This window comes from Pinus tabuliformis, chromosome 1_1 (assembly GCF_031772625.1).
Source record: "Pinus tabuliformis cultivar Carrire ecotype Pingquan chromosome 1_1, CPIR1, whole genome shotgun sequence".
In the NCBI taxonomy this organism is placed as follows: Eukaryota; Viridiplantae; Streptophyta; class Pinopsida; order Pinales; family Pinaceae; genus Pinus; species Pinus tabuliformis.
The window spans coordinates 987,427,000-987,436,574 of record NC_142297.1 but is presented as its reverse complement, the minus strand read 5'-3'; the positions used below and the strand labels follow the sequence as shown (position 1 = coordinate 987,436,574).

At 31.5% G+C, this 9,575-nt stretch overlaps 1 pseudogene; it reads right to left on the bottom strand.

Annotated features, from left to right (window-relative positions):
* Positions 1–4,201: 4,201 nt before the first annotated feature.
* LOC149217846 (pre-mRNA-processing-splicing factor 8A-like) lies at positions 4,202–9,362 on the bottom strand (annotated as a pseudogene).
* Between the last annotated feature and the right edge of the window lie 213 nt (positions 9,363–9,575).

The following is a 9,575-nucleotide window of genomic DNA, read 5'->3' as shown; positions in this document are numbered from 1 at the left end:
ATTTTCAATCAGTGGTCAATAATGGCTAATTTATAGTATCTTATAACGTGACCAACTTTTAGTCGTTTTTAGTGTAGTCATTAATTGGTTGTCTCAATTGATCATCTAGTAATATATTTAGTCCTAAATTTGGTTGTTAATTTAGTCATTTACTGCCACAAGTAATGACCAAATACACAACAAAATATATTACTATATGATCACTTGAAAAGACCAATTAATGACCGAAGAAATATGACCAATATTTTTGTCACGTTATAAGATACCGTAAATTAGCTACTTATAGTCATATATATGCAAATTTTAGTCATTGTTTGAAACCAATTAATGACAAAGGAAATATGACTAAATCCTCGTCATGTTATAAGATAGTGTAAATTAGCTACTACTAGTCCTATACATGCAAAATTTAGTCGTCATTTGTAAGCACAAATTTATCATTTACAACGGTCATTTATAGTTTTTTTCTAGTTTCATATTCATTATATATAAACGTCTACTTTAGTAGTTTATATTCATTTCATTCACTTTCATTAATAATAATTATAAATGAATAATTTAGTTGTTATATATTCATTTTATATGTATTCATCATTAATCAATATAAACAAGTATTTTAATAGTTTTAAATTGATTTTATGTGTTTATTATTAATCAACATAAATTAATTAGTATGGTTTTGCGACTAAATTAAAAAAAAATGGCATACAATATGCATATTCATTTAATAGGGAAACAAAAAGTTACATATGTTAATTATAATACAAAAAAAAAATCAAGTACAACTATAAATAATTTCAACCATAAATTATATTATATAAAATGTCAAATACTACAATATTAGTTTCCAACTTAATAATGGTTGGACTACAATTTACACATGAAACCTTGTTTCATCACCTAAAAACATTAGCATTGTGTTGCCAAGGAATTGTAGGTGAATTCACAAACTCTAAAAACTTAACCATCAGTATTTATGTGTGTGTCTCATGTAGGATATTGACTTTAATAATATCATTAGAACAGTTCTCTTGTCTCTTCATTTCTTCATTTTTCACTCCATTGTTATTTTTCTCCTATTTAGTCAATTCTTGCTTCCTTCCATTGATATTGAGTTCCTCTTCTGAAAATGAAAGAATATACAATGCAGATTATCAGACATGAAACACGATGAACACTAGAATATAAACAAAATTATACTATAAAGGATTTATACAGCATATACCTCAACATTAGCAGTGTCAATGCCATTTTTTTGCTAGAAAAGCAAGAAACTCAAAAAGGTTTTCTTTAGTTGGATAATGATGGTTGGTAGTTGTCTAGATGACATGTATATAAAAAAAAAGATACAACATCACAATAGAAAAGAACACTTAAGGAACTTAATATTCAACCTTAAGGAAAAACTTAGGCACAACCTTTCCAACTAAGTTACATGCTAAAAAGCTTATGCTATAGATAACTTGTGAAAACAAATGGAAATAAAAGGACAACATATAATAAATAATGTATGTTAACTGGCTGCAAATTTCATCATAGAAGGAAAAATTTCTCCTATGGCTACTCATACATTTGGGTGGATAACGTGCCCTAATATGCCATTATCCTTAGAGTCCAGAGAAAATACACATCCTACTAAAATAATGATTTCTTCGTTGAATATTTGCCTTCCCTCTCCTTTGTGAGTCCAAAAAGTAAAAATAAGTCCATCCTGAACTAATTGTACTACATAGTATCATTTTCACATGCTATCTCCACATACCCACCAAAAATTTTAGATATTCCAAACAAATGGCATTTTGTAATTGTTTCTATAACTATGTCATTTACTTCCAATGTATCTGACTTAGAACTCAAACATATAGTTCCCAATTTCCCAATTCACTTGCCATGGAATTCACCATTTTCTGTCATGTTAATTCAATGAGGTCATCCTTTGGGTTAGGTATATGGTTAGGTTATTGGTCAACTTCTAACTTATTAGGTCATGTGAAATCAATATTATGTACCCAAGTGCAACAATTAGACAACTAACAATTAGACTAATAACCTAGGAACTAGGACCTAAAGATGGTTAGATTATGCTCTAATGTTTAACTTAGTAGGGGTTGTGAGCTCAATTACTATGTACCCAAGTATAGCAATTAGACAGTGAATGAACTCTAGAAGATTACACCCTAGGCCCTAAAGAGCTATAAGAAATGAGAATTCTCTCAACTTGAAGTCTGATATTTTGTTCCTTGCATTATATTTTAGCACTTGCATATTCATTAAATTGAACATAAAATTTATATGTATTGTATATTGGCATTAGTTTGGCAAATTTAAGGGAGGTTGATTGCCTCCTACTAAACTAGTTTTTCTTATATCATGTTTTTCTAGAAGTGGCCTTTGTGCTCTAACTTTGTATCACATTGACCTATTTATGGTCACTTGTTGGACATTAATAAAATTATATTATCTTTAGTATGTATTTCCATATACATTTGAAATTTGGTCATTGTTTCAAGTCATTTTGTAAAGAACCAAACTGAATCATATATTGAATGTTATCACCTGGAAATTCCCACCCTGCAAAAGTTGAAGGGAGTCCAGATAACACTAGGAAATAAGGCACTCTAACCTTGCTTACCTCCTCTCAATTCAAAGCTAGTGCTTGCTAACTTCTGGGAGGTTTTCCAAAGTGTTATGAGGCATTAAATTCAAGTCAATGAATGATTATAACTTAGAGGTACCTTAAATCCAACAAAATATTATTGTTTTGTTCATAATCTGCAATTAAATAGAAAAAAAATCAAGCTGGAATTGCCTAAAAACTGAAATAACATATGGAAAACAATGCAAAATTTCATAATGTTTTGGACATGCAACCCAATGCTACTCCAAACTAAAAAATCCCTAAATAAAGTTTAGAACATAACAAGTATAGTAGGTTGTAATGGCTAATTAAATAGTATTTTAATGTATCTTTTAGTATTTTGCATGCCTCTGAAGATACATAGCCCGAGAAAGACAAGTTCATTTTCATTCTACAATAGAAAACAAGAAAAATGAAGAAAATCCCACTGTTTTATGGCAAAAAATTAACTAACCATAAACAAAATCTGCATATTTTATATCCCCTATATGCCTAGGGTGCACAAAATCAAGGAAGTAAATAATATTTGTTTTGTGAATGATTACATAGCTTGAGTAAATTAACCAATGCATTGTGGAAATGAAAAATGAAAAGCAAATAAGGTGAACAAAACAATTCAAGTCCCACTGCTTAGAGTGTAGGAAAATGTAGAACTTCTTACACACAAATCACATGAAATAGTCACGAAAAACAAGTTGATAAGTGTTTTTTATCAAGGGTTGTAGGAATAAATTTTTTTTTGACAAGTAATAAAACACCAACAAGTCTCCTAGATCTTGGGGAAGTCAAGATTCTTCAACTCCACTACTCCAGATGGGATACATACAAATCACAATGCTGATAGTAGAAGAATCCAACCACACATGCTCTACAATATCTCTTTGTCACACACTCAAAAAAGAAAGGAAGCAATGAGAAAAGGTAACAACACTACTTAGACACTCTTACTAATCATCAACCCCTTTGATTGCTTCTAATATGTTTTATAGAGGAAGAAGAGAATAGGTTGAGAGAGACAGATAAGAATAGAATGCATGTTTTCCAAAGATAGTCCAAGATGCCTCTAGATGGAGCACTCCTCCAAATATAATATGTTGTAAATATAAGAATTAAATCTTCCTTAAGCCTTCTCTTCAAGAGTGCTCCTTTCTTGACACAACCAATTTAATAAAAGCTTTACTACAAAAAAATAGAATTAACATTGACTTAAAGAGGCTAAAATACCTTTTCTGCTCCAAGTCTTGATCTTTTCAATGTAGAGTTTTAAACACTTGTCAAATTCAGAACATTAACGTTAACATCACCAACCTCTACACCCTCAATAGTGACCAACAAAACATTGTTGGCAACATCCCCAATGTTCTTGTTGTTGACAATTTCTTGACTGTTGGAGTATTGAAGGTATAAATTTTTACCCCATACCTGAGCTGGCTCAGATGATGAAGCATAACATCAAACCCTTGAAATTGATTGATTTAAATATAAAACTAGGAAATAAAGAAATCTAATTAGTTAAGGAAATATAATTGGTTAAGTCCGGATAACACTAGGAAATAAGGAAATCTAATTAGTTAATCGTCTATTTTGACCTTGTCCTTCCTGCCTCTTTAAAGTAGATTCAACCTAAACACATTGAGAATCTATGAAATCACTCTCCTAGGGCTGCCATAGACCATATTGATATCTTAGCACACAATTTTGAACTTGCAATTTTAAACAACTTCACCTAGAGACAAATTGGTTACACTTACCTATATGTAATTATACATATTTGGAATAAGTTGATCTTCCTCATGGCTCATACCAATACGGAAGTATGTAACACCAACATCCATCTATAGACTATAACGTAGGTCACTTTGTGCAATTGAAATATGGCCCATAGATAGCATTACAATCCCTCCAATTTTGTCGGATGTATAGAAGATAACAGGAGGAAACCTAATCTACTAAACATAAATTTTCATAATAACATTCAAATATAACCAAGCAATTTAAGCTTACTGAGTATTTCCTTTATGCATATTATTTTCCTTTTCTTATGAAAAGACATAAGATACCTACTTGGAATCTTGGAGTTCAACCAAATATTTATACATGTTTGAATTTTATTTTCATATTTGACAAGGAGATCAAGAAGCTCATGTGTATGTACTGTTGCTTCATGGAAATAGGATATGATCCCTGCACCAATTAGAAGACAAATTGGTACATAATAAGAGTCTAAAATAGAAAAATGTATTCAAATTGACAATCTAAGATAGCTTGGAGCATCATGCAAGTAGAGGCATGAAAAGTTAGTACAATTTAGTATGCAATAACTGGAAGTATTTACCTACTAGTGTAATATTCCATTTGTTTATGATTTTGGTAAAGGTTGTTGACCCTAATGACATCCAAATCTACCTAACACAATTCTCAAACATATTCATGTGTTCATCATCAACTCACAAGAAAGAAACAACAATGTGCTCTTTAATCTACTCATTTTGCAAATTGCAAACTCCATCCTTCGTATTACTAAATGATTCTTGAGACATTCTTACATTTAGTAATATTCAAAATTCAAATACACACCTACACATAAAAAAGCCACAAAAAAATTAACTTTTATCCTTTTTCATAAAACAAATAACTTATCAATACATGGAAATAAATAAGCATGTTGGGCAAGGAGGACTTACATGTTGAAAAGAAAAGTTGGGTTGTCTTTACTATAAACACATAAAAAATATTCTCCCATTCTAATCTTGTGATATTACGACGGAATTTTTCCTTTATATCCCAGAAAACACTCCTCCAAAGATTAATTGCAAAAGGTTCAAGGGACTAGATGCAATTGATTTTAGATTTGAGTAATCCCAGGTGCCTTGGTATTTTACTGAAAGAAATTAAAAAAAAAAAACAAAGGAGAAAACAACACTTTAACATCATGTTTCATTAGCCTCATATGAGCATCTCTAGGACAACACTTTTTGTTGTTGTAAGCAACCATGTTTTCATTATTTAGATATGGATTTTTTGTAAGGTAGCGCTGGATAAGATCCCTTGTCTCTTCATGAGTGAATCTAAAAATAATGTGTATCTTGTCAATATAATGAGAATACAATATTATAGGATGCCTTGTCTCTAGTTGTATATCTTAGTAAGTAATAAATTCATTTGGCATCTATGGAGGACCAACTATTTCACTTTCCCAAGACAAACCAAGGACCGAGATATCCAAGACCAAACCAGAATATTGCACAACAAAGGAGGCAAACTAAATTCCTCGAATCAGCCCATATGAATTGGTATGGCTCATATTTGTATGATAGAACAATGTTGTCTTTTGCAGTGACATAATCAATGATGTTGCGGTCAAGCACCAAACTCAAAATCCTACAATAATTATTAATTTAGATTCTAAAAAAATAACTAAATCAAAAGAAAGATTTTTAGTACTCACAAACTAGCAACATAAAACAAAAAGGATACATGTTTAACATTGTCAGATCTATTTTTTCAAAGAAATTTTTAAATTTTGTTTGAAACATCAAAACACATTGAACTTCAATAATAATCCACATATTCTACAAATCATTGATTCCTTGACACCACTTATATACCAAAAGTGGAGGTGGCTCTAAATATGCAGGTTTGATCTAGTTTGGAAAGAGATGGTGTTTGTCACCTTATTACCAAATATATTGATAAAAATATGCATCTATAATTTTCTCAAGAGATTCAATTTCATACACAGGGATCATATAGCTATACAAGTCCGTAAACTAATTTCCCACCTGCAATGTGAAACACAAACAATTCTTAGAAATCCAGGCAGACAACATCTCAACGCCATTTATTTAGCATCTAGAAGTGACTAATTATACAACTTAGTTATTTGAAGGCACATTGTGTAAGCATATGAGTTTTGATACATGATAATGCCTCATGTGGATTATCATATGCATACTCGATAATACCGAGCTCTTGCCTTTATTCAATGTTGGTGATTTAATAAGTCAACAACACTATAATATTATTTCAATCATTCATGTGCTAATATTAGGAGTTTGGTATCATGTTGATATGAGAATGGTGGAAAAGGAATGGGATGGAATTTTCTTGATTCCAGCTAATGCACTGTGGTTGTATAGATGGAAAAAACTTCCCTAGGTGTTACATAGGGTCATGTTTAAATTAACTATGTTTGCATTCCTGTTAAGAAATCATCATAATTGATTAGTAATTTATAAACCTATTTGATATTGAATATTACAAATTGTCCATTCAATATAGTGTAGGGGAAATAAATACTTGCCTACTCTACTTTCAGCTAAAGACATGTGAACCTTCCTAAATTTTTCTGATAGAATATCTTGTCCATAGTTCCACCATGCCTTATACATTCATGATTATAGTGAGCAACATTATTCCACCAGTCTTCTTTTGATTTTACATAAAAAAGAATCATATTTTGAATTGGCACTGGTATGCCAATAACTTGGAGTACCAAAGCAGTGATCTTATTCATAATTTTGAGATATAACAGAGAACATAAATAAAGAAAATAGTCAAAATTTTCATGCTTAATTGAAAGTTCTATTACAACATGTACCTTTCTAGGGGATTTTTGCCTTCCAAAAAGACTAGGATTCACTCAAATGTTGCAAAATAGTGCAAGATTTCTTCTCCTTGATGCCCTTTTCCACAATATGACCGAGTATGTCAAAAATTAGATAAGACAATAACTAAGACACTCAGAAATTGCATAACACTAAGACAAAACAGAGCGAGAAACAGGGATGTAGAAACTTCAAAGCAAACAACCAAATTAATCATTACAAAATGAGAAAGGAGGAGGAGAAATAGCATGCCCATCAAGAGATAAACATATATAGAATAGGTTAACTCAATCCTATTTACTATCACCATTGAAGTGATTTCAACATAATTGATGCATTCCAAAAAACATAAACATCCCTTTCGTGCTAGTTATCATAGAAGGAAAAAATTAAAATCAGTTGGCATTGCATCAAGAACATCATGCATTATAGCTACTCTAAGCTCCAAATCAAAACAACTTTCAACCCTTTATTTCATCATAGTGTTTTCCACTCCCTTTGAGTGAAGAGCTTCAAATTGTCATGCAAGAAAGTTTCGAAGTCACCTTTCTAGTAGCGGTACTATACCACATAGGAAAAACAAGCATACTCTCCACATTGGAGCCTGAAATATACATCAAGGTCCTTTCCCAATAGGCCCAATGCTAAAGAAATAATAAATCAAATGCTTTATATCTTTACGCATTCTTATTTGCTGCATAAGCTGAGGCTTGTAACAATACATACCAGTCAACTGCCCTACATGTGAAAATGTATATTGTAACCCATCTACCAATTGGAAAGCATCTACATTTTCTAGTCGAAATTGGATATTTGCATCGACAACTAGTTTTGTTAGTCACAAAATTTCATGACATAAATGGAAAGCATTTCCAAAACATGAATTCTTACACTCCTTCACTGTGACTGTCTTCATGGGATTTAGATTAAAATTGTAGTCAAGATGAAAATAATTCAAGTTCATTCCATGAACAAGAGTATTCAACATATAGTAACCTTGTCTGCAAACTTGAAGCCTAGCCTCTGCCCAATCTAGCTCAGTTGTATGGAAAATTTGGTAGTTTGTACAGAACGAAAGAGGTATTTCTTCTTTTGACCCTTTGGAGGCCTATGATGAAGTTAATTCAGCACATAATATTTTAGGAGCTTCTGATAGCTCACATCAACCTTCATCGGATATGTGGGAGGACTGCATGACATGAAACATTTAAGGAATCAAATCCATGGCACATGCAAAACACAACTAAAGAACATGAATATGTGTCATGCACTATGAAAATGCATACCAATGTTCCTTGTACCAATCAGAAACAAGAGGAATATCTTCCGCTCATCGCATATGACTTGATCACATATTGAATGGCGTAGAGAAAATAATAATGAAATACTAGAAGCTCTTGTATCTTTGTAAAGTGGTGTATTGTGCAAAAAAGGTTCCACACCTTCTAGAACAAAAAAATAATTGTCATCGTCCTCCTCATAAGTTTTCTTCTCATGATGATTAGTCTTACGGAAATAAATTGTCTGAATCAGAGGATCAAAATAAAATGTTGGTAAATCTGGATCTTGAGTTTTTATGTACATATTTATGTACATCACCATGGGACTGTGATATACACAAAGCTTAAATTTCCTAGGCCTGTTGTTGTAGAGATGAGGAAATGCAATTCTATCTCTTTTTGAAGTGGAGAGTAGATAATAAACTTATTAATATCATTTAATTCATTCCAGTCATCATCACCCTTCTCCATATCTCTATACAAAGGCTCAAACTTTGGTCCTCTTGTTGTCAAAATATACATGTCAGTAAAAGTATGAACTCGATTACAACAATAATAGTTAGGACAATAGAAAATAAAATAGATGACCAAAGATTTAAACAACAATTTTCTGGGCATAGACTTCATAATACCCAGTATGCACATGTCCAATGCTTTTGTTGTGTAAAATGACTCCATGTCAAAGAGATATAAATAGTTTTTATCACTCAAGTCAAAATGTACTTGTCCTATGAGATGATGCAAAGTTACCATAATAGAAAGTTATAACTACGACCTTCTATAACTAGGCCCATTTATGCTGATTGATGATGATAATTCTGCGCATAAGCGCCTCATGCATGATGATGACACATATTGATGAGTTAGCTTTGATGAAAAATAGATGCAAATTTTGAAAAAAAACAAGGTTTGTTTCAAACGTGTTAATGAAAACTAATTAGTTGAAAGAAAGGAAAGCTTAATAATTAGTCAACAACAATTTAGACTAGGAGAAAATACCCAAAAGTTTCCAATCCTCATTTCCAACAAGTTTTGATTAAACTAAGGACA